The sequence below is a fragment of the Dipodomys merriami genome, unplaced genomic scaffold (assembly GCF_024711535.1).
Source record: "Dipodomys merriami isolate MVZ:Mamm:240054 unplaced genomic scaffold, mDipMer1.0.p SCAF_3, whole genome shotgun sequence".
Taxonomy (NCBI): Eukaryota; Metazoa; Chordata; class Mammalia; order Rodentia; family Heteromyidae; genus Dipodomys; species Dipodomys merriami.
The window spans coordinates 42,055,967-42,082,623 of NW_027204492.1; the positions used below are offsets into that span (position 1 = coordinate 42,055,967).

A 26,657-nucleotide genomic window follows, 5' to 3' on the forward strand; every position below is an offset into this window, starting at 1 on the left:
CAGATGGATGACTGCATAGAGTGATGTATGTTTCCATGTTCCCTGTCAGAGGATTAAATCACCTCCAAGAGCTTTAAGAAATATCCCTGTGTCTCTGTATATTGATTTAACCCAACAAAGGTTATTTTTATAGACAACACAATTCCTGACAGCAGAGTTATTTTGGGTTCACAACCTAGGCAGACTTCAGCCAGGTACTGGAATCCTTGTTGAGTTTCTCTAATGTATATTAGGTGGATTGAAGGGTGAAGCCATTTTGCTTTCAGGACAGGGTATGGCACACAAGGAAGGGCTATGCAAAGTGCATTTCCAGTCTGTAGAAGTTGCCATAGAAACTTGACATCATAATGGCCACGTCATCAGACAGCACAGTGCTGAGGGTACTCTCAGGATTGGGAATGGTCAACCTCCCTGGGAGTGGGGAGACTCTGAGGTCTTTCGCTTCGGGGCTCAGTGCAGGAATGTCTTACAACGCAGAGAATGGGGAGACACGTTGTGGGGTTTCTTGAAGCCACTTTCTGTGCACAAATGGTGTAGGTCGAACAAGAGGGGAGATATCTCTAAATACCACCTCCCCTAACGTGAGGTCAGGGCGAGAAAGCTCTCCACAGGAGATGTGGGACCTTTGTCAATGGTGCACACTGGGAAGGCATTGGATCCCTTATGTTTGCCATGGAATCGGCAGTGCAGTCATGTTTTCATGAATGTTCCATGTGTAATAGCGGTATGGTGAAACCCATGCAAACCAGAAAGAACAGAGGCGCATAGGAAATGGGTAAAGAGAGAAAAAAAAATAGCCAGGGCGAAGCCAGACCGTGAATCGGGTTACTATGGAAACGTGACAGCATCGCTTGGCGACTGTGAGGACTCTTTCCACAGAGGATGGTGTGGGCTGGGAAACTGAACTGCAATGCTCAGATCTTAGCCTCCTGAATAGCTGGTATTCCAAGCATGTACCACCAGTGCCCGGGAGAGCTAATGTGTGTGTGGGGGGGGGGGGGGGAAGACGGGGCGGGGAGTTGTGGGGCTTGAACTCTGGGCCTGGGTGCTGTCCCTCAGGTCTTCAGCTCAAGGCAAGAGCTCTACCACTTGAGCTAAGGCGCCACTTCCGGTTTTCTAGTGGTTTATTGTAGATGAGTCTCAAGGACTTTCCTGCCTGGGCTGGTTTTGAACTGTAATCCTCAGATCTCAGCCTCCTGATTAGGAAGGAATACAGGCATGAGTCACTAGCACCTGGGGAGAAACTGCCGGTCGGCTGAGAAATGGACTCCCGGGTGGAGAGGTTTGACTCCACTTAGCAAACGGGTTCTGGCCTCTGGCAGCAAATCTTTCCTCACTGAAGCTACTGCCTTCGCCCCATTCTTGTATTGGCACTTTGTGTCCACAAGGTGGCTCCTGGATAAACGTCTAGGACACAATTTTCTCATAGGAGTGAAACTACGTTTGTGGAGAAATTTATTGCTAATATTTCAAGTTGGATTTAAAATCCTTATTCATAAAGCAACTTTCCACAATTCTATTCAGCATCGTTAATTCACAGTTGTTTTCATTATACTTTCATAAATAAAAAGGAAAAAAATCCCAATATGATCGGGACTATTTATCTTTGTTTCTTTTCTTTGTAAATTTTATAGACAGGATAAACTTTTCTTCAGCTATTTAACAGGTAACACATTAGAACCCATGACAGTTTGCAAAAGTAGCTCTGCATTGTCTTCTATTGCTAGGCAAGTTATCACTTGAGCCATGCTGCCAGCCTTTTTTTTTTTTTTTGCTTTATTTTTCAGCAAGGGACTCAAGTTTTTTCTCAGGCTGGCCTCAGACCCTGATGCATCTATTTCCTCCTGGGATCATAGGCAGGTACCCCATCCCTGGCTAGAAAACTGGTTAAGGCAGGAATTACAGTGTTTTATTTAATATCCAATTTCAGAAGTTCTGCTTTTGGGTGCATTTATGTTATTTACTTGCATGATTATACTTAAGAAAAAACCCTTTATATGTATTATAATGAATTCTTTACACTGTGAGGTTTTCCCACAGCTTTATATAGTAATGCACCAGGCAAGGGACTACCCTATGAATACATTTTTAATCTATATCAGTGTTGAAATTTGTTATACAGGTCTTTGTCATTTCTTTTTGAAGATTCTAGTTTTGGAATTTCTCCTTTTCTGATAAAAGAGGGTTTGTTGGGAACTTAAAAGAGAAGCTGGGCCACTATGTCTTCTGATTCCCAGGAGTTCTGTGAATTGTAGTTTGAAATAGCAAGACAACCCATGCCTGAGGGATCATGCACTTATATTACTCAACATCTTTTATGTCTAGGAGCCAGTTAGAACTTTGTACACATAAATATCTAATATATTTTTAAAACATTATCCATGTGATGTCAGTAAATGTGATAACCAGACATTTGGCTTTCTGGAATCTCTTCATAAGTTTCACTAGTGGAGGAAACTGGATTCTGGGGTACCAGATGGCAAGAGCGATTATGATTGGTCAACCTGTTGTTAAGAAGAACAAACAGAATTACTATCTTATCACACTGAGTCATAGTACACACCACACCATGTGAGGCTTTTTAATAGGCTCCCTAACATGCATGGAATCCAATCAGGCCTCAAGGTGGCCTATTTAAGCATCAGGAATGCTCAGAAGTTGTCACTGCATGCCATTCAGAACGACTGGAAACTTCCAGATGTATTTGGAGAACACTGGCATGATTGCCCAGTGGAAGAAAGTGAAGTGTCATCATTGCCACCACCACCACCGCTGCTGCTGCCATGAAAGCTTTGCCAAGTATTTTCCTCCATCGCTGAACAAGGTTCACCATAGGCTCAAACTTTCCCAGGAGATGATGTACACCATGGATTCCTTTGTAAAGGACGTGTTTGACCGCATCGCTAGTGAGGCCAGACATCTGGCTCACACCACCAACCATCCGACCATATCCACCAGAGATATCCAGACAGCTGTGCTCCTTCTGCTGCCCAGGAACGTCAGCAAGCTCGCTGTGAACCAGGCCTCCAAAGCCCTGCTCAGGTTCACTGAGATTAAGTGACCCATCTGGTATGCCCTCACCATTGAAACCCAAAGGCTCTTTTCAGAGCCACCACATATTTGCACTGAAAGACCTGAGCTACTGGCAGTGAGTAGTTATTTAGGGCATTCTTCCCATTCTTAATGACGGATTCCTTACTAAATAAAGCATGATCACCCCTGTTTTAACTTCTGTTTGAGCCTCTGGTGTAGCTAGGGGTGGAGTATTTCACCTGTGATCCCGGATACGTTTGAGGGAGGTCATAGATGGTAAGATTAGGGTCTGAGGCAAGCCCGGGCAAAAAGTTGACCCTTCCTGAAAAATAACTAAATTAACACAGAGATGGATGTGTGGCCCAAGTGGTAGACAACCTGCCTAACAAGCAGAAGCTCGGGATCAAATCTTAGTACTACCCTGATTTAGTACTTGGTACTTAGTTCCCCAAACAAGGTTTTGGTCTTCACAGGGACATAGTGTGTGTGTGTATGTGTGTGTGTGTGTGAAGTTCCTGGGTGGGGGAGGTCCTCTGTGGACACATGGGCAGCTTCGTGGCCAAAAGCTAGCCAGCTGCTGAGCAATTTTCATCCAGGCCTTCAACCACTGTGTGGGGTGGGATGCCCAGCTCTTGTCTCTTGGCCCTAGGTGGCCATGCAGGCCCCTGAATGATCCTAACTGGACCCTTTGCAGGTGTTTAAATCTCGCCTCAGGCTTCTGAGGCCAGGTAGAAAATGTAAGAAAAACAACTCCTATCTGGGTGCCTTACAGGTGAGAATGCTCTGATGAGCTTGTGTGCCCAGGTGTGTAAAGAGCTCAGACCATAAAAGAACGTTCCACTTTCTAAAGTGTGATGGTGAAACACTAACAACCACAGGTAACATTAGTGTTTCTCTGCTGGATGGTGTAAGTGAAAATAATCTAGATATTGATGGCTTTGACACACATGTGAGGTAGCCTTGGTTTGCTGTAGCTGGCTTTACATCTGTGAGCCTCACATATAGGAGAAGCTACAACAATGATTTGGTCAATGTGGCTAATGAACTGACAGATCATAGTAGCGTTGCCCAAATCTGTGTGATCAAGACTATGGATATGACTATTCTAGTAGCTTGGTATGGTGGCTGATGCCAGATGATCTATCAATGTGGGCAAGAATTTCTAGGCTAAAATAATATAAAAACAAACATAAAATTCTTCTACATGTTTATCATTATTTCTCAATGTAACTGAATGAGAACATGAGTAGGTTTATTATTCTAGCTAGTTTTATTATTTCATTTAACTCATATACCAACTATCTTTTTAGGACTGAAAGTATGAAATTTTATTTTGGTTAAAATTTTAAGGTGTTACCCAACTATAAGAAACTAGCTGATAATGTAAGAACTTTAGAAGTTTTTACCTCGTGTGTTTAGCAAATTTAGCAAAATGCTATGACATAATCATAGTTATGCTTGTCTAAAAAATGAGGTTACTAAAAGACATTTTTAATCTGGTTTTATGTGGGTGAAGGCATTCATAAATGGCTCATCAAGAACATAACATCAGAAAATCTGCACTAAAACCTGCACCTTGTTAGTGTTACTTGTATCTTCAAGCCTCATTAAAGCTAAAGAAATTATGTTTTATATATAGTAGTAATGAAATGTGAATATATATAGAAAATGGATTTTCCTTTATCTGACAAAAAAGGCCTTGGAATTTTGACAGGAATTTCTTTGAACCAGATAACTAGACAGCAGAGATAATTTAGCAATATTGTCTGCTAATCCATGAATATGATATACCTTTCTATGTTAATTCCTTTAAATAACTTTGTAATTTTTATTGAGTGAAGACCAAATTGCCTCTGTGGTCCAGGGAAACTGTCAGAAAGGCTGCTAAAACTCCAGTCTCATATCCATATTCCAGTAGGAGGAAGGGTAAAGAGGCAGAATGCAGCATGCCCCAATGTTTAAGGAAATTTCTTCAAAAAGTTTCAAGTTACAACATCTCAAACCAGCAGAATCTAGACGTGAGAGTCTTTTATTGGAGCTCATTGCATCCTGAATAACTGTAGAGTCTTGCTGACTGAAGAGAGGGGAGAACTGATTAAAAGCCTCTGCCAAACCTAGGCAAGCTTGAAGCTTCTCTTGACACGCCAAACCTCATCAAAAAGAAGATAGAGAAGATAAGAGAAGAAGGCTGAGGATGTGTGTGTGGGGGGGGGGGGGGGTCAGGAATGCTCTGCACAGGTCCTGTTTGTCCACTCTGCTTGAGGTGAACAGGCCTCACAGCTCCATTGAAGGTAGCATTGCTAATAGTCAAGATAATACAACCCAAAACACAATCGCTTCCAATTTTCCAGTAGGCATATTTTTAAAAGTACTTAGACCAACTAATTGGGAAAAAATATTTACCAAAAGTACTTAGACCAACTAATTGGGAAAAAAAATATTTACCAGGAATATATCAGATGACGGCTTAATATCCATTATATACAGGGAACTCAAGAAACGAATCCCTCCCAAACCTAACACACCAATTACTAAATGGGCAGGGCAAGGGAACTAAAGAGAGACTTTTCAGAAGAAGAGATAAAAATGGAAAAGAAACACATGAGGAAATGTTCATCATTCCTGGCTGTAGAGGAAATGCAAATAAAAACAACCCTGAAATACCAACTTACCCCAGTCAGAATGGCCCGTATCCTAAATTCAGCCAAGGACAAATGCTGGAGGGGATGTAGAGAAAGAGGAACCTTATTGCACTGCTGGTGGGAATGTACATTAATACAACCACTTTGGAAAACAGTCTGGAGATACCTCAGAAAGCTAAATATAGACCTCCTCTATGACCCAGCCATACCACTTCTATGCATCTACCCTAGCAACAGGAACCAGGACACAAGGACACATGCATATATTCATTGCAGCACTGTTCACAATAGCCAAGATATGGAAACAACCCAGATGCCCCACTACAGATGAATGGACCCAAAAATTGTGGTACCTATATACAATGAAATATTATGCAGCCATTAGAAAGGACAAAATAATGGCATGCTCAGGAAAATGGATGGAACTAGAAAAAAAGTCATTTTGAGTGAGGTAAGCCAAGAGCAAAGAGACAAATAGCCCATGGTCTCCCTGAGATGTGGATGTTAAATACAAAATGTAAGGAGATATGACAAAGGAAACAGTACTCGAGAAACAAAGGACCTCCACTCATCTTGTCGTATCATTACTAAATGACCCCATGCTGTTGATCACATATATGGTATATATGCATACATCTGAGGGAAGCTAGGAGGAGGACACAGAATCAGAGGGAAACAGGGGAAAACATACAGCAGAGGGGCCCATCAGCTGCACTGGACATTGATGAAAACGAACTAAGCAACTCAAGGGCAGTGTTGGGAGGGAGGGAATGAGAGGGAAAGAGGGAACAGCTAACACTAAGCAAAAAAAAGAAATGTACATATCACCTGATATAGAAGAAATAGCTGTACTATCAAAGCTCAGAGAATTCACAAACTTTGCAGACCACAATAATGACAATTTTCCTCATGAAGCTTACTATGTTTGTAACTTTATCACTATCTCACAATACTGTGAACTTTGTAAAATTTATGTAATCACTTAATCACAATAAATATTTTTTTAAAAATACTTAGAGGTTAGGCACTGGTGGCTCACATCTCTAATCCTAGCTACTCAGGAAGCTGACATCTGAGAGCTGTAGTTTGAAACCAGCCAAGGTAAGAAAATCCATGAGACTCTTATCTCCAGTTAACCACCAAAAAGATGGAAGTAGAGCTTTGGTTCAAGTGGTAGAGTGCTAGCCTTGAGCACAAAACTCAGGGACGGTGCCTAGACCCTGAGTTCAAGCTTCAGGATGAGCACACAGACACAAATAAAGTACATAAAGGAAGTTCATTTTAATATTTTATTCAATACCTTAATTTTAAAAATTACCATTTCAACAAATGTCAGTTTGTCATAGGTGGGACATATTCCTCAGAGAAATAATTCAGATGGAAGAAAGACTTACATTGGATCATGGTTTCAGAGTCTCCAATTTTTGGTTGGTTGAGTTCATTGCTTTGGCCTATGCTGAGGCAGAAAATCACACAGGTGAAAGAGGTGGCTGATTATGTCATGGTGGACAGGAAGCAGAAAAACAGAAGCAGCTGTGGAAAAGATGTGTCCTTCAAAAGTATGTCCTCCCCAAAACTTGCTTTTTCTAACCATGCCTTACCTCCTAATTTCTATCCCCTCTCAGTAAAACCATCAAATCCTGAATCCATCAGGTAATGAGGTCAGAGCACTTATAACTCAAAGCATAATGAACATTCTTACACTGAGAACCAATATTTTTATACGAGCCTTTGGGATAACCCCATATCCAAACCACATTTGCCTTTTGTTCTTTTTTTTTAAAATAAAAGAACATGAAATCTGCATGTTTGTAGCTGATAAAACATATCTCTAAACTTGTCACACTCAAATATTCCAGCTTGTTTTTATATGTCTGTGTGTGTGTGTGTGTGTGTGCATTCCCGGCTGTGGGGCTTGAACTTGAGGCCTGGACTATGTCTCTAAGCATTTCTGCCCAAGGTTAGGACTCTACCACTTTGATCCATGCTGCCACTTCTGGTTTTCTAGTGGTTACTTGGAGATAAGAATCTCACACTTTCCTGCCTGGGTTGATTTGAACCGAGATCCTCAGATCTCAGCCTCCTGAGTAGCTAGGATTACAGGTGTGAGGCATGAGTCTCCAGCTCATTTCTAATTTTATAATGTAACTTGAACTCAGAGACTGGCATTTGTTTGGCCAGTGACCTATTACTTGATCCAGCCCTCTTGCCTCCTTTTGTGTTGGATATTTTATTTTGTTTTGTTTGCTTTGTGGCAGTATCAGAGCTTGCACACTGGGCCTCAACCTTTTCACTAGGCTTTTTTTTTTGCACACTGCTGACACTCTTCCACTTGAACTACACATCTTGTTCTGACTTTTTGGTAGTTATTGAAGATAAGGGTTTCACAGATTTATCTGCCTCTAATAGCTCCAAACTACAATCCTAATTATCTAGGGCTATAACCACAAGCCACAGGTACCTGGATTGTACTGGGTATTTTTTTTTGGGGGGGGGGTCCGGTCATGGGGCCTGAACTCTGGACCTGGGCGCTGTCCCTCAGCTCTTCAGCTCAAGGCTAGCACTCTACCACTTGAGCCACAGCGCCACTTCCGGCTTTTTTTCTTTTTGCTTATGTGGTGCTGAGGAATCGAACCTGGGGCCTCTGGCATGCAAGGCATGCGCTCTACCACTGAGCCACCTTCCCAGCCCGGTACTGGGTATTTTTGAGAGACTTTTTATATGCACCAGATGGCCTGGTCTTATACTGTTACATAGGACAGACAACAGTCCACAATTGTCCCACCTGTGTCTCCTGTGTACCTGGGATTACAGGTCCACGCCATTATGTCTGGTTCATTACGTGAGATGGACTCTTGCTAAATTTGCCCCATTTTATCCCCCAATCTATGCCTCCAAAGGAGTTATACGCAGAAGCTACCATATCCTCCCCTCAAGTGATTGCTTTATTGGATAAGATGGTATTAAGCAACAGTATACACACACACACACACACACACACACACACACAAACACACACACACTGCCCAAACATCCTCTGGCAGGCAGGCAAGGGTGTACATACACACACATACACACACACACACTGCCCAAACATCCTCTGGCAGGCAGGCAAGGGTACTCAGTGGTCCTCTGGCTTCTAGGGGACAGCCTTCCCAGGGAAGGGATTCAAGGTGACCTTGTGCAGTACAGGGAAGATGGTCTTTTCCATCAGTCCACATAACTAGTGCCAAACCCTTCCCCTAGCACTCAGTCCATAGACAGGCTTTCTTGAGTGCCTGATGACAGTAATGGTTTTGAGCCATCAGGGCCTGGCCAGATTTTACAAAATTTTAAACTGAAAATAAATTAAAGGTATATCCACAGAATGTTTAACTTATCATTGATTCATTTCTGTATTGCCAGGAGTACCCATTGCGTCTATTTTATAGGAGTTCATCTGGCACCAGTGGCTTACAACTGTGAACCTAACTACTCAAGAGACTGAGACCCACGGATCAGGGTTGAAGTCCGCCTGGGTAGCAAAGATCTACAATACTCTATCTCTGACAAAGTAAATGCCCGACTGGAGTTATGGTTCAGCTGTGAGTGAAAGAGGCCAGTGAGAATCCTAGACCTTGATATCAAGTCCTGGTACAGGCACAAAAATGAGTAAATCAATCAAAGAAGTGTTCACCTAAAAGATTCACATCTGCCTGTTGGACAGCTGAAGGGACACCTATTACAAGCTTTCATGACACAATTATTAATAAACATTCAGCTACATACCTGTCTGTCTTTCAAGATGAATAGTGTTATTTCTTTTTGTCCTTACATATGCTGTTATAGAAGTCATTCATGGTACTATTTAATTCCTGATAGTTGATTTCACAAGATCAAAAGGGATTGCTTTCTTTTATAATAACCCAGAAGAAACCTGGATCTTCAATATATAAATAGTTCAAGAAACACAAAGAGAGGTATGATTGAAAATTAGGAGAAATAAAAAAATAAAACTCAAAGTATCTTTGGCATAATTTGTCAGACCAAAATAAAAAATTCAAAGCATAAAGGTATTGATAAGATATTCTCTATTATGTATTATTACTCAAAAAACACATGTCCTTGATCTCCTGTAATGTGAAAATATATACAATAATATCTACAACAATGCTTCTATGAGAAATAAGAATATGTGCATAATCAGCTTTTATTAAAAAAGAAATGACAAACCAAAACATACACAAACTGTTGCCTATAGAAAAGAAACAAAGGAGTAGGCTACAATGCTTGATAAGAAATGTACTCATTGTCTTGCCTATGTAATTGTAACCCCTCTGTACAGTATTTTCACAATAAAAAAAAGAAAAGAAAGAATGAACTAGGAAGAGCAGAACCAAAATCAGTGCTCCCTGAATATACCTTGCTATATGTTGTTGGTAAACCAAGATCCTCTTCTTTGCAGATAATTTGGAAACATAAAAAGTCAAATTTGAATTGAAAATACCAATTTAAAAAACATCATTGACTCAATACAATAAAGGCTGTATATGACAAACCTACAGCCAGCATTATACTCAATGATGAAAAACTAAAGCCATTTCCTCTTAACTCAGGAACAAGACAAGGATGCCCACTCTCTCCACTTCTCTTCAATCTAGTATTAGAATGCCTAGCTACAGCAATAAGACAAGATGCAGACATAAAGGGGATCCAAATAGGGAAAGAAGAAATAAAACTCTCCCTCTTTGCAGATGACATGATCTTGTATTTAAAGAATCCCATAGACTCCACTCCCAAATTACTCAAGCTGATTCAAAACTTTGGCAAAGTAGCAGGTTATAAAATTAACCCCCAAAAATCAATGGCTTTTCTGTATGCCAACAATGAGAAAAGTGTGGCTGAAATTAGGAAAGCAACTCCATTTGTAATAGCCCCACAAAAAATAAAATACCTAAGAATTAACTTAACTAAAGAAGTGAAGGACCTTTATGATGAAAACTTTAAAATCTTAAAAAAGGAAATCAACACAGAACTTAAAAAATGGCAAAACCTCCCATGCTCCTGGATTGGAAAGATTAACATCGTGAAAATGGCAATACTTCCCAAGGCTATCTACAAATTCAACGCAATACCTATCAAAATTCCAACCTCATTCTTCAAGGAAATAGAAGAGGCAATCCAAAAATTCATATGGAACAATAAAAGACCCCGAATAGCAAAAACGCTCCTCAATGGAAAGAACACTGCTGGAGGAATATCAATACCAAACTTCAAACTCTACTATAAAGCCATAGTAATCAAAACAGCTTGGTATTGGCATAAGAACAGACCTCAGGACCAATGGAATAGAATTGAAAACCCAGAAATGAACCTACAGACCTATAGCCATCTAATCTTCGATAAGGGAGCTAAAACAATAGAATGGAAGAAAGACAACCTCTTCAGTAAATGGTGCTGGCAAAATTGGTTAACTACATGTAGAAAACTTAAGCTAGATCCTTATATATCACCCTGCACCAGAATCAACTCCAAATGGATCAAAGACCTTGAACTCAAAGCAGACACTCTGAAAACATTACAGGACGGAATAGGAGAAACCCTAGGTCTCCTTGGCTCAGGCCGAAATTTTCTGAATAGAGACCCGGAAACACAACAAATCAAAGAAAGGTTGGACAAACGGGATTGCATAAAGTTGCAGAGCTTCTGCAGGGCAAAGGACATAGCTAGCAAGATCAATAGAAAACCCACAGATTGGGAGAAGATCTTTACTAGCCATACAACGGACAAGGGTCTCATATCTAAAATATACTTGGAACTCAAAAAATTAAACCCCCCAACAACAAATCCTCAAAGAAACAACTGCCCAATAAATAAGTGGGCAAAAGACTTAAAGAGAAACTTCTCTGAAGAAGAAAGAAGGATGGCCAATAGACACATGAAGAAATGTTCAACATGCCTAGCCATAAAAGAAATGCAAATCAAAACAACATTGAGATATCACCTCACCCCAGTTAGAATGGCAAAAATCAAGAACTCTAACAACAACAGATGCTGGAGGGGATGTGGACAGAAAGGAACCTTACTTCATTGTTGGTGGGAATGTAAAGTTGTTCAACCACTTTGGAAAGCAGTATGGAGGTTCCTCAAAAGACTTCACATAGAACTCCCCTATGACCCAGCAATCCCACTTTTGGGCATTTACCCAAATGTTTACAAACAAGACCACACTAAAGCTACCAGCACAACTATGTTTATTGCAGCATTATTTACCAACCCAGATGCCCCTCAGTAGATGAATGGATCAAGAAAATGTGGTATATATACACAATGGAATTCTATGCCTCCATCAGAAAGAATGACATTGCCCCATTTGTTAGGAAATGGAAAAACTTGGAAAAAATTATATTAAGTGAAGTAAGCCAGGCCCAAAGAAACATAGGTCCCATAGTTTCCCTTATTTGTAATATCTAGTATATGTATGAGTCAAGTGGAAAAGGTCAGATAATGTGATGTCAGGAAAATGAACCCTTAGATATGTATTTTAATGTTTTTTTCTTTTATGCATGTGTTTCTAATTCATTTATAAGATTATCTCTTTGTTGCTTTGTATGTCCCTCCCCCACAGTATAACCCCTGCTTTCACTATATTTGATGTCAGTATAACTTGTGGAGGAGATGGGGAAAAACCAGTTGTTTAAGGATACAGGTGGACCTGTTGCAACAATGAGAAGTACAAGTTGTCATGTCCAAAACGAGCTTTACAACGTCGGTGCGGGGGGGGGGGGGAAGGAGAAGGAATGGGATTGGGATTGGGGGGGAGGGGGGAGGCTGGGAAGGGATGTGAAGGGTAAACAAAGGAGGAGGCTGCAATGCTTGGTAAGAAATGTACGCATTATCCTGCCCATGTAATTGTAACTCCTCTGTACAGTATGTTCACAAATAAAATTAAATTAAAAAAAAAACATCATTGATTGGCAGTCATTGGCTCATGTCTGTATTCTTAGCTTCTTAGAAAGTTGACATTGGGAAGATTGTGGTTTGAGGCTAGTCTGGTCCAAAAGCTGGGTATGGTGATGTTCATATTTCAACCACAGCTACAAGAAAGTCTAAATATGTGGACTGTGGTATAGGCTAGTCCAGTCATAAACTGGAGATCCTATCTCAAAATTAACAAAAGTAAAAGGCCAGGCACCAGTAGCTCATGCCTGTAATCTTAGGTACTCAGGAGTCTGAGATATGAGAATTGCAGTTTGAAGCCAGCCCAGGCAGGAAAGTCTGTGAGACTCTTGTCACCAATTAACTAATGGAAAGCTAGAAATGGAGCTATGGCTCAAATGACAGAGGGCTAGCCTTGAGAAAAAGAGCTCAGGGACAGTGTCCAAGCCCTGAGTTCAAGCCCCAGTACGGACACAAAAACAATCAAACAAAGAAAAAATTAAAAGGGCTAAGTAGTAGATCCCTTGCTTTGCAAGTGTTAGGCCAAGTTCAAATTCCAGTACATCCAAAAAGTGTTTATTGTTTTTCAACTACTTCCTAGCTCTGCCTAAGGAAAAGGCCTAGAAGCAATGTCATTCTAAGATGTCTTCTTTTTATTCTTTTCTACCCTTTTGAATGTTTGAACCTTTTGCAAATACAAAATTTGAAAAAAAAAGTTGTCATTTTGATTCTAGGAAATGACAGGGTATTTCCTATGTTACCTACAGGAAATAAACATGCAGTTTAGACATAATGTTAAAGAATTACTTTAGGACACTGCTAGGGTGGGACTCCAGAGAATACCAAGAGTGAAAGAAATACAAACTTTTGCTCATGCCCATGAGAAATGCAGAACCCTGAGCATATAAGAACCCTACCAAATATCTGTACTCAGACACAAACTCCAGAAAAGCTCCTACCTGCAGGTCCTAGGATGACCAAGGTTCTCTATCATAAAGCCTACCTGAGAAAGCTCAGGGTTGCCTGATAAATTCAGTTTGTTCTGTCCAGTACCTGACATGGACAGCTGACTCCCTGTCTTAGTGCATTTACTACAAAAAGCTTACAACACACTTTTTCCATTTCTTTTTTTTCCATTTTTTAATGTGTTGGGGTTTGAACTCAGGGCCTTAAGCTACCACCCTAGCCATGCCCCAGGTTCTCTCAACTGTATGAATCTACACCACCTCAGACGTGTCTTCCTCAAAGACTGAAAGTCATTCCCTTGAAATGTAACCAGCAAACAAGACAAGATGTCCAGCCTCTGTGAGAAGACAGGATTCTAACTTCTGTAAGTTCCTTACACATTTCTAATGGATTTGCACACTGACAGGACTGCTTTCTTCACATTTTTCTTTGGCAGTACTGGCCTTTGAACTTGGGGACTCACAAATGCCAAACAGGTGATGAACCTTTTAGCCAAGCCTCCAGCTCTTTTGGGATAGGATCTCACTTTTTGCCCATGCTATACCAGGACTTGATCCTCACATCTTGGGCATCCCATTGTAGCTGAGTGCTGGCCTCCATACCAAAACTTCTTCAGTCAACATGAAGTCTCTTGCAATTTTCTTCCCCAGGATGGCCTGGAACCTCTATCCTATTGGTCTCAACTTACAGCTTTGGCTGATACCCACTAACAGACAACATAATCGGAGTCTAGCTACTTCAACCATGGCAATCTGCATGCTGGAGAGCCTGAAAATTAGTAAGAGTATTTTGAATTCACATGTTAACAGAAAAACTTATATACATATTTGCATACATGTGTACATATGTGTCCAGATACATACATATGTAAAGCCAGGGTGTTGGAAATATAATTGTCACAGAAAGGCTCTTAACAGCTATATAGTGATATCTTGCAATTAATCAACTACAGATTTTAATGTATTACAAGCTTACTTATAAACTTTATTACATACTTAATAAATTTATAGGTATACTGATTTATTGATTGATTCCTGGAAAGATGGTAATCCAAAAATTAACTGGCATGGATCTACTTTTTGCTTGTATGTCTCTATCTAGAGATTTCAAACCATAAAAATAAGATTTAAAAAAATATATTTTTATCATCCCACATGAGACTTCCCTTTATGAAAATGATAAGCTGTGCTTTATGTCTGGTGATCTTCAGTATCCCTGAACACTGGAATTATCCACCCTTCTTCCCAGACTTCTTGGAGAGCTGTGAAGGGTGGGCTTGGTGGCAAATGTACAGGCTGCAATTCTCTATTTTGTCAGTAGGTGGCACCACAGTACTGCCATTGTCAAATATTTCCACAAAGATGTTTGAGCAATTAGAAAAATTTTGTCTGAAAAGTATAACAGGCATAAAAGAGTATTGTAAAATCATACCATCATACCACGTTGCTCTAGTGCACCTTGCCAGTCAGCAGCAGATATAAGGAGCAACTGGTGACAGAGAGGATGTAGGAAACAGGGCATGATCTGTCAGATGTCTTCAGTAACCTAGGGAGTTATGGAAAGAAGTTAGAGAAAATTTGGGGAACCTGTACATGTGTAAGGTAACATATGACAAATAGTAATGAAGGTGAGAACCTTGATCTCTGGGAACCTTTTACAATGTGCCCATCTCAACCTACTGCAGATGCACAAGATTTATCATTGAATGCCAGGAACATTTTGTATGAACAGGCAAATGGAATGGCTTAAACTTTATGTGTGCAGTTCCCAAACATAACTTTTTATCACATTCGCCCACTTTATGGTATTTGTTCATTGTAAAATGTAAAGCCATTTTCCTGGAATGTACAAATGCACATTTTATGAGATATCTAAACCTGAGACTAGAAACAAGTCATAGTCTAGACTGATGATAGAGCTACAGTTATAAGCCATATTCTAAAGAAGCTAGAAACACACACACACACACACACACAAATTTAATTCCATTTGTCCACATAATTCATTTCATCAAACTAATGTAATGACTACTTTTACAAAGAAAAGAACATGTGTGTACCTTTCTTTTTTAATTAATTTCTACACAAGTATTTTGTTTTATATTTTGAAAATCTACCTTGCATGATAGATACAAAAACTCAAACAATACAAAGAAGGACATTTACGACTTGAAATAAATTTGCATTTCTCACTGGCCTTAGTCTTACCTGACCCTTAGGGAGTTGTCAGTAGGATGGTACACATTCTATAGACGTGATATTACAGTGAGCTGTATGTGACCATGTACCTTACACACAGATGTTTCAAAAAACACATGCTCAGAAACATCTGCATGTGCATCTTAGATTTTCCAGTTCATATGCTCAGGATTTCTAAAGAAATAAGTACATTTGCATCAGTTAATTCATTGTGGTGTCAGCATATTATAACATATCTATTGCTGATATACAGCTTTATTTGAAACCAGCTAAAATTATATCATAACCTCTTTCATGTTGTATGTCAAAACCATGCCTATACTAGATTAATCTTGATCTAGTCTGCAAATATGTTCCCAAAAGTTTTCATGCATGTCTTACTGTTGTTTTCTAATTTAGATTTTTTTCTATTTCAATCACAGTATGTGACTTAAAAACATTATAGGTCAACTGCAAGCAGAGTATCTGAGTCCTTGAGTTTGCCAACACAAATGCAGAATGTAGTGCTGCCCCTTTCCCCCATCAGATGCATTAGGGGGTTGCATGTTGTGTTTTCCCTGGGGTCTTTTACAGCAAGTAGGAGCCTTCCTAGCCCAAAGATTTATAAAGCTCCATGAAGCCAGCAGTAGTTTAGAGTACATAAAGAAGGGAGGCAGCTCATACAATACCTCAAGCTCTAAGAAAAACAGATACAAGCCAGACCCCAAATAAATAGACAGAAATAAAAAAAAAGTATTCACAATAGCTTAAAAAGATATCCAGGAATGAGTTGGGCACTGGTGGCTCATGCCTATAATCCTAGCTACTCAGCAGGCTGAGATCTGAGGATTGAAGTTCAGGTCCATTCTGGGCAGTAAAGTCTATGATATTCTTATTTTCAGTAAAGCTAGAAATGTAGCTGTTGCTGACAGGGTAGAGTACCAGCATTGAGCACAAAAGCTAAGGGACAGCACTCAGGCCCTGAGTTCAAACCCCAGTATCAGTACACGGACGCATGCGCGTCTGCACACACACACACACACACACACACACACACACACACACACACACACACACACACACACACACACACACACACACACACACACACACACACACACACACACACACACACACACACACACACACACAGCACAAAAGCTAAGGGACAGCACTCAGGCCCTGAGTTCAAACCCCAGTATCAGTACACGGACGCATGCGCGTCTGCACACACACACACACACACACACACACACACACACACACACACACACACACACACACACACACACACACACACACACACACACACACACACACACACACACACACACACACACACACACAGCATTGAGCACAAAAGCTAAGGGACAGCACTCAGGCCCTGAGTTCAAACCCCAGTATCAGTACACGGACGCATGCGCGTCTGCGCACACACACACACACACACACACACACACACACACACACACACACACACACACACACACACACACACACACACACACGGAATAAACATAACTAAGGACCCAAAAGACCTCAATAATGAAAATTATAAAAAACTGACAAAAGAAATTGAAGATACTAGAAGATGGAAGGAGGATCTTCCATGATGATGGTTTAGCTAAATTGATATTGTAAAAATGGCTATACTACTGAAAGTAGTTTTAATGCATTGTCCATCAACATCCCAATGTCATTTTTCTCAGAAATATAAAAATTACTTTAAAGCCCAGTGCTGGTGGCTTACATCTGTATTCCTACCTATGCAAGAGGCTAAGATATAAGAATCACAATTTGAAACTAACCTAGGCAGGAAAGTCCATGAGAGTCTACTACCCCAAAAAAAGGCCAGAAATTGAGCTGGGAATGGGGCTTAGTGGCAGACTGCTTGCCTAACATGCATGAAGCCCTAGGTTCGATTCCTCAGTACCACATAAACAGACAAAGCCAGAAGTGGAGTTGTGGCTGAAGTGGTAGAGCACCAGTCTTGAGCTAAAGCAGCTCAAGGATGGCGCCCCAGTCCTTGATTTCAAGTCCCAGGATCAACACACACACACACACACACACACACACACACACACACACACACACACACACACACACACACACACACACTTCCAAAATTCGTACAAAACTATACAAGACTGCAAATACACAAAGACATCCTATGCAAAAAGGGCATGTTGGAGGCATCACAATACCAGAATTCAAATCATACTATAGAGCCATAGAAACAGAAACATGGTATAGAACAGAAGATCCCAGAAATAAACCCAGTTATAGCCATATATCCTTAGAGTCTCTTCAGCCAATGGTATTAGGAAAACTGGATATCCATGTTTAAAAGATGAAAACTAGATCCCTATCTTTCAACTTGTACAAAGATAAATTTAAACTAGTACAGGTACTCAAGATGCTAATACCTGGGTAGTGCAGTTAGAAGCCAGCTCCAGCAGACAAATCCAAGAGATACTTATCTCCAAACTAACCAGCAAGTATCCAGAACTAGAGATTTGGCTCAAATGGTAGAACACTAATTATGAGTAAAAAGCCAAGTGAGCGTACAAAGCCCTGAGTTTAACCTCCAGTACAAGCAAAAAATAAAAGTAACCCAAAAGCAGACAAGGAGTCATCAAAGGAAAAAGTACGGACCTCATTTCTTTGATGAACATCGACGTAATACTTCTCAACAAAATTCTGGCCAATCATACACTATGATCAAACAGGATTCATTACAGGGATGCAAAGCTGGTTCAACATTCACAAGTCAATTAATGTAATTCATTACATCAACAGGAGCAAGGACAAGAACTACATGATTATCTCAATAGATACAGAAAAAGCATTTGACAAGATCCAACACCCTTTATGATGAAAGCTCTGGAGAAGCTAGGAATCCCTGGAACATTCCTCAATATAATAAAGGCTGTGTATGACAAACCTTCAGCTAGCATTATACTTAATTATGAAAAGCTAAAGCCATTTCCTCTAAATTCAAGAACAAGACAGGATGTCTGCTCTCTCCACTCCTCTTCAATATAGAATTAGAAGGCCTAGCTAAAGCAAGATGAAAACATAAAGGGAATCCAAATGGGGAAAAATGAAGTAAAACTCTTCCCCTTTGCAAATGACATAATTCTGTATTAAAAGAATCCCATAAACTCCACTGCCAAATTACTCAGCCTGATCTGAAAGTTTGGCAAAGTAGGAAGGTATAAAATTAACTCTCAAAAATCGATAGCTTTTCTGTATGCCAATGGCAAGAAGAGAGAAGCTGAATTCAGGAAAGAACTCCTTTTGTAATAGCCTCCCCCCCCAAATAAAATACCTAAGAATTAACCAAAGAAGTGAAAGACTTCTATGATGAAAAATTTAAAAACCTGAAAAAGGAAATTAAAGCAGAACTCAGGAAGTGGGAAAACCTCCCATGCTCCTGGACTGGGAGGATTAATGTCATGAAAATGGCAATACTGCCAAAGGCTATCTACAAATTCAATGGAATATCCATCGATACCCCAACCAAATTGTTTAATGAAATAGGAAGCAATCCAAAAACTCATATGGAACAATAAAAGACCCCGAATAGCAAAAACAATCCTTAGCAGAAAGCACAGTGCTGGAGGAATATCAATACCAAACTTCAAACTCTACTACAAAGGTATAATAATCAGAACAGCTTGGTACTGGCACAAGAACAGACATGAAGACCAATGGAATAGAACTGAAGACCCAGAAATGAACCTGCAGACCTATGGCCACCTAATCTTCCATAAGGGAGCGAAAAATAGTGTGGAAGACAGCCTCTTCAGTAAAAGATGCTGGCAAAATTGGTTAAACACCTGTAGAAAAATAAAGTCAGATACTTATGTATCACCTTGCACCAGAGTCAATTCCAAATGGATCAAAGACCTCGAGGTGAAAGTAGACATCCTGAAAACATTGCAGGAAGAAATCAGAGAAACTCTAGGGTTCTTTGGCAAAGGCCACATTTTCTTAAAAAAAGTCCCAGAAATACAACCAGTCAAAGAAAGGTTGAACAAATGGGATTGCATTAAACTGCAGAGCTTCTGCTAGCAAGATTAGTAGAAAGCCCACAGATTGGGAAAAGATCTTCACTAGTCATAAAACAGACAAAGGTCTCATATCTAAAACATAGTTAGAACTAAAAAAATTAAATCCCCCAAAAACAAATTCCCAAAGAAACAACGGCATCATTAATAAGTGGGCTAAAGACTTAAAGAGAGATTTCTCTGAAGAGGAAATAAGAATGGCCAATAGATACATGAAGAAATGCTCAACATCTCTGACCATAAAAGAAATGCAAATCAAAACAACATTGAGATTCCACCTCACTCCAGTTAGAATTTCTGTAATCAAGAAACCGAATAACAACAAAAGCTGAAGGGAATGTGGCCAAAAGGGAACGCTACTACACTGTTGGTGGGAGTGTAAACTTGATCAGCCACTCTGGAAAGCAGTATGGAAGTTCCTCAAAAGACTACACATAGAGCTTCCCTATGACCCAGCAATCCCACTTCTGGGCATTTACCCAAATGTACACAAACAATGCCACACTAAACCTACCAGCACAACTGTTTATCGCAGCATTATTTACCCTAAGATATGGAACCAACCCAGATGTCTCTCAGTAGATGAATGAATCGAGAAAAATGTGATATATATATATATATATATATATATATATATATATATATATATAAAATGGAATTCTATTCTTCTGTTAGAAAGAATGACAAGGCCCCATTTGCAAGGAATGTAAGGACTTGGGAAAAAAATATTAAGTGAAATAAGCCAAACCCAAAGAAACATAGGTCCCATGGTCTCTCATATTTGTAATAATTAGTATATATCTAGGATAAACTTAGCAGATGAGCAGAACAGCTCAATAGCTATGTACATATGACCATATAAGATGATATTAAGTGAAATGAACTCCAAGACATGGACACAAGAGGTTTTTCTTTCTTGATGTTCTCAATGTACTATGTGATTTCTTTCTTCTTTTGTGTTTTTCCCCCTATGGTTCATCCCCTGTGGTAACAGTATTTGATTCTGATGTCCTGGGTATTGTATATATGTTTATCTGAACTAGGGAAGGGAAGGGGAGCAACAAAATAGTGAGACAAAGGACAAAGGGGGAATCTATATAACAGCAATACTGTTGTAATGTTGGAAATTATCTGTACAACTTGGGGGGGGTTGGGGTGGAAGGGAAAGAGGGAGAAAAATGAGGGAAGGGGTAACAAGTTAGACAAGAAATGTAATCACTACCTTACTTATATTACTGTAACCCCACTGTACATCACCTTGACAATAAAATTAAAAGAAAAAAGAGAAAGAAAAAAAATGAATCAAATATCTGTAGTAAAACTAGAAACTTTGAGACTACTGCAGGAGAACAGAAAAAAAATGTAAAGATATAGACATAGGTAAAGTTACCTTCTGAATAGCACTCCAATTACTCCAGAAATAAAAGCAAGAATTAACAATGGGATTGCATCAAATTTAAAAAGTTTCTTCACATGGGCTGGGAAGATGGCTCAGTGGTAGAGCGCTTGCCTTGCATGCATGAGGCCCTGGGTTCGATTCCTCAGCACCACATAAGCAGAAAAAAGAAAAAGAAAAAGAAAAACAAAAAGTTTCTTCACAAACAATTACCAGAATGAAGAAACAATTCACAGAGTAGAGAAGCTATTCACCAGACAAAGGACTAATTCAGAGAGCATCTTTACAATAAAATAAAATTTTAAAAAATTGAACAACAAAAACAAATAACAAATGCACAAATGAATAAATAGTTCTCAAAAGAAGTGCAAATGGAAAATAAATACAAGAAGAACATCCTTACAATAAAGAAAATGAAAATCAAGGGCTGGGAAGGTGGCTCAGTGGTGGAGTGCTCACCTCGCATGCATGAGGCTCTAGGTTGGATTCCTCAGTATATAAAAAGGCAGACGTGGTACTGTGGCTCAAGGGGTAGAGCACTAGCCTTGAGCTGAAGAGCTCAGGGACAGCGCCCAGGCCCAGAGTTCAGGCTCCATGACCGACCGAAAAAAAAAAAAAGTAAGAAAAAAGAAAAATCATCTTATAACAGATAGTGATTACCTGTAAGAGATAAGAAAAGGGTAAGATCCTGAAGGAATAACGTATTTCTCCACTTGGAATAATTTTGTAATTTTGTGTATTTATTCCTGAAATGAAATATAAGAAGTAGATATTCAAGAAACGTGTTATGCTGAGTACTGGCTCACTCCTGTAATCTTAGCTATTCAGAAGGCTGAGATCTAAGGATCACAGTTCAAAGACAACCCAGGCAGGAAAGTCCAGGAGACATTATCTCCATTAATCACCAGACAACTGGAAGTGGTGCTGTGGGTCACAATGGTATAGAGCACTAGCTTTGAGCAAAAAGCCCAAGAAAGAGCCCAGGCCCTAAGTTCAAGCCTCATGACTGACAGAAAAGAAAGAATAAACTACATGGATATTAGAACATCTCTTTTTGAAAATGTTTAATGCTCAGTAATGTACAGCAATTAAAAATAATAATACTAAGCATTTCTGTCATCACTGAAATTCACTTATGGTATTCATTCCACTGATTTTTCCTTTGTATGCATATGTGAAAATATAATACATATATACATATTACATTTCATATACCCAGTATATGTAGGTTAGAATTTTAACTTTGTTATTTGTGTTTTGAATTTCTTCTAATTTTTTTTTATGGTCTGTCGTGGGGCTTGAACTCTGGGCATGGGCGCTGTCCCTCAGCTCTTCAGCTCAAGGTGAGCACTCTACTGCTTGAGCCACAGTGCCACTTCCGATTTTCTAGTGGTTTTATTGGAGATAAGAGTCTCACAGACTTTCCTGCCCGGGCTGGCTTTGAACCTCAGATCTCAGCCTCCTGAGTAGCTAGGATTACAGGAGTGAGCCACTGGCAACCGGCTCTTCTAATTTTTTAAACTAAGTACTAATAAGTGGATGAAACATTCTGATTAATGACAAAATTTATAAAATGATTTAATTTTACCTTTTAATGACAGTCTTCTAGCTAATGAAGTCCACTGTTTGAATAATATATCTGATTAGAGATGCTATATCTGTAATATAAAAGTAATGTTATATGTCTGACTCTTCTCATGTTTGTCAGTTGAAAAGTTATAAAATCAAAGGTTTGTGGAATATGCAATGAAAATAAAAGTGGGCAATGTAATACCCACTTTTCTATCATTCAAATTTTGGATGTACAGTAGAATAATAGGAAAAAGAAGGAGGAGGAGCAGGTGGGAGAGGAGGAAGATGAGGGAAAAAAAGACAACTTTAATTATCAGGACATGACAAATAAGTTGCCATAGATCATACAACCAGCAATTAATGGTTCTTCTCACTCCAAAACCCACACCCCTAATCCCTTTTGCTAGTACCTTCTGTACCAGTGTCCATCTATATTAGATAAGAGGCCAAGAAAGGGAAAGGAGTCACACAAGGTTCTGTAGAAGGGTATGTTATCCTTGCCCAGTACCCTCATCCCCTGTGTCAGTCTAGATGACTCATTAGTATTTTGCTCTTTGTATTAGTTGTTTTGAGGGATCAATAAGAAATTTTTTCAGCCATGTCACACTAGGGAAAAAAAGAACGTGGAATGAATCAAAGGAATGAGGTAAGAGTCACATCCACTACTTGCTGCTATATTCCAGATGCTCCATTTCAAAATCTTCTTTTTTACGGGATGTAAGTATCTTCTCTCAGGACCAGCCCTCACTCTTCTAAGAATCTGTTCCAAGAGATTTTTTATCTGCAAAATAATATAAAAAGGCATGACCATAGGTCTTCCCTGGTAAAACAAATTATATCAGCAGAATTCTAGGCATAACACAGATGTCTGTTATTTTAATAAGCACTACTCAGTAATTTGGTGAAGCAATTCATGTACCACATGAAAATATCCTGATTTCAGCAGCCCACATTTAAGTATGACTAATTTAATGCTATCCATGCAGTGTTCTGGGACATTTATAAGATCTCTGATAATGTAATTTACCCAAAATGACCTGCTCCTTCCCTCCTACTGAGACAAATACATGAATACACACAAGGGATCACAGTCTACCCCCAGAGTATTCCTAGTCATTAGAAGGATTGAGAATTGTTACATTATCCTGCTGTATAGACAAAGATGGTGGAAGGGAAGTGACTTACAAAGTCCTCATGATCTTTTCATGCTTGTTCTTATAACCTGTCTAGAAGGCTTGATAGCACACTTTATTTTTTCTTTAACAGCTTTTGGTTCAGTCGTATAGACTTCACAACTTTCTTTGATGTTACACTACAAGGCAGAGAAAGAAAAATTTAAAAACAATACATGAAATACAGAGGAAATGAGGCTGGGAAAGCACATTAAATGAAGAGAATGGGTAGATGATGTTGCTTATCATCACTCAGTTAGGTAAAACTGTGCAGAGACCTCATTTCTTCTTACCTTTTCCATCCCACAACTCTCCCTATATACCAGTGACATTGAGACTTACATGATGGAAATGTGGGCTTATCCCTACTTTCTGTTACATTTCTAAGTATTGTATTGCATTATATTATACTAATACAAGAAGCATGCACTGACAGAATAAAGAAAAAGTTGCGTTGGGGAGCTAACATTTGCTGATGACCTTCTTGAGGTTTTTACTTTCAGACATTTTCTCTTCAAGTTCTCAAAGGGTTGCTGTGAGATGGACATCATTACTTTCTTTCTACTTTGCTCAAAAAGCAAAGTACATGCTCAAGGAATTCTAAGGAGACATTAATTAGTTTCAAATTTATTTCCACTGGCCAATTGTGGGAAATTTAAGCACTAAAATACATAAAATGCAAATTTTTAAGAAAAATGGAAATATGAGAATGAATACATTAACAAGCAAGTAAGGGAGAAATGGAAGCTCTATTTTCAAAGACAAGTAATAATTTTAGGAGGAATAAAAGCATTGAAAAAGCAACTACTGACACCTATCATGGTAATAAGTGATTCCATCACTAATTGTAAATGGGCACAGCCTCTATCAAATCCCACAGTGGTCCCCAAGTCACTATGGTAACCATGCTGGCTTAGGAAGGCTGTGAAAAGAGAAACAAAGAGCTCTCTTTCTCTTTCTGTCTCCTCCCCCCATTCTCCATCTCATTCTCTTTAGCCATGATGCGAATGACCCTAACAATTTATTTAGGTACTTTTGCTGAGAGATAAAGAAGAAAAACATCCATGAGGTTACAGATTCAATTTTGACCACATATTTTAGTGCTGAGGTTTTTGAGGGCTCATTCCTAAAATTGAGTCTAGGTCATTTTTATGCAAAATTTCAGGGCTGGGAAGGTGGCTCAGTGGTAGAGCGCTTGCCTTGCATGCATGAGGCCCTGGGTTCGATTCCTCAGCACCACATAAGCAGAAAAAAAAAGCCAGAAGTGGCTCTGTGGCTCAAGTAGTAGAATGCTAGCCTTGATTTGAAGAGCTGAAGTGCCCAGTGTCAGAGTTCAGACCCCACAACCAGACCCCCCCCCAAAAAAAAACTTCAGTACATGACCAGTAATTCTAAAAGCTGGCATAGAAGCATGGGCAAATACATGTTAAAGAGCCGGTACCTTTTCATCATAGAGTAAATAACCTGTGATTTCAACCTAGAAGACTCTTCAATAGCTACTTTAAACATTTACCTGCTAACAATTGAACAGTTAAATAAAAAATAGATATGTGGAATGTAATTTAAATACTCATCATTTATATTAGAATAAGGAACTATAAAATAATTAAGGAAGTCTTCCTTAGTTATGCAATACTGGCTCACTGAACATTACAAAATATTGGTGAAAGAGATTAAAGACCTAAATGCATAATTTTGTTAAAGACCTAAATGCATAATTTTGTGAAATAGAAGATTCATTATTATTAAGATGTCTATTTTCCTCAAACTGATTTATAGACTCAGTGCAATCCCAACAAACTTTATAATAGATTTTTCCAGACAGAAATTAATTCTAAAATCCACAAAGAAATAGAGTGGACTACAAAAATAATTTTGAAAAATAACAATGTCAGAGGATAAACTCAAGAAAGTGTGAAAATGGCAACAAAATAGAAAGGTATATAAAAGGTATAGAATAGCCCGCAGCAAGGATCTCTAGCCTGTAATCCTAGCTACTCAGCAGGCTGAGCTTTAAGGATTGTGGTTCACAGCCTTCTAGGGCAGTATAAAGTCTAGGAGACTCTTATCTCTGAATAATCATCAAAAAAGTCCGAAGTTGAGCTGAGAATGAAGTGGTTGAGCGCTAGCCTTTGGGGGAAAAGCTAAGGTACAGCTCCCAAGCCTCGAGTTCAAGCCCCAGTAAATAAACAAATAAATAAATAAGGACCAGATAAAGAATAAAAAACAGATCCCCTCACGCACATACATAAAAAGCTGATTCTTAAAAAAAAAAAGAAATGACGGTGGAAAGGCAATTCAATAGATTTGTAGACTTTTTAAAAAAATTCCTATTACAGAATATATATTACAATCTTAAATGCCTAGCAAGTTTGTCTAACCAACTGCATTTTTGTTTACACATCAGAGATCCACTTTAGACGGTAACGCAAACTCAGTAATTCCTCAGCATTTCCCTCCCTCGCTCAAAAAAAAAAAAATAGCTCCAGGACACTCCAGGGCAGGGCACATTACTCACAAGAGCCGGAGGGTCTCGCCTCTCTCTCTGTCACAAGACATTCCAACAGCGAGTCCCCAAGCGGAAACAGCCGATTTGAGTCTGGGGTCCTGGCGTGTGTCCCGGCTTCCCAGGATGATTCAGACACTACTTTGGGAACTCAAATCCTTAGAAGAATGCAATAGCTTATTTCCTCCTTCTTAGCAGATCA

General features: G+C 39.4%; 1 long non-coding RNA gene across 7 annotated transcripts; it reads right to left on the bottom strand.

The window, feature by feature from the left end:
- Positions 1–1,337: 1,337 nt before the first annotated feature.
- Positions 1,338–26,657, bottom strand: LOC138840163 (uncharacterized). 7 transcript variants are annotated; one of them, XR_011376047.1, is made up of 10 exons: positions 26,468–26,657; positions 23,963–24,089; positions 22,794–23,558; positions 21,665–21,951; positions 15,767–15,931; positions 14,991–15,104; positions 9,444–9,597; positions 7,070–7,208; positions 5,706–5,750; positions 5,096–5,107 (listed from the first exon to the last, which is right to left on the bottom strand). It is a non-coding gene; the product is annotated as an uncharacterized lncRNA (long non-coding RNA). The 7 variants fall into 7 exon arrangements; XR_011376050.1 differs by lacking the exons at positions 5,096–5,107; positions 5,706–5,750 and adding an exon at positions 21,200–21,349 and having other exon boundaries at positions 6,990–7,208; XR_011376051.1 differs by lacking the exons at positions 5,096–5,107; positions 5,706–5,750 and having other exon boundaries at positions 6,990–7,208; positions 21,665–21,865.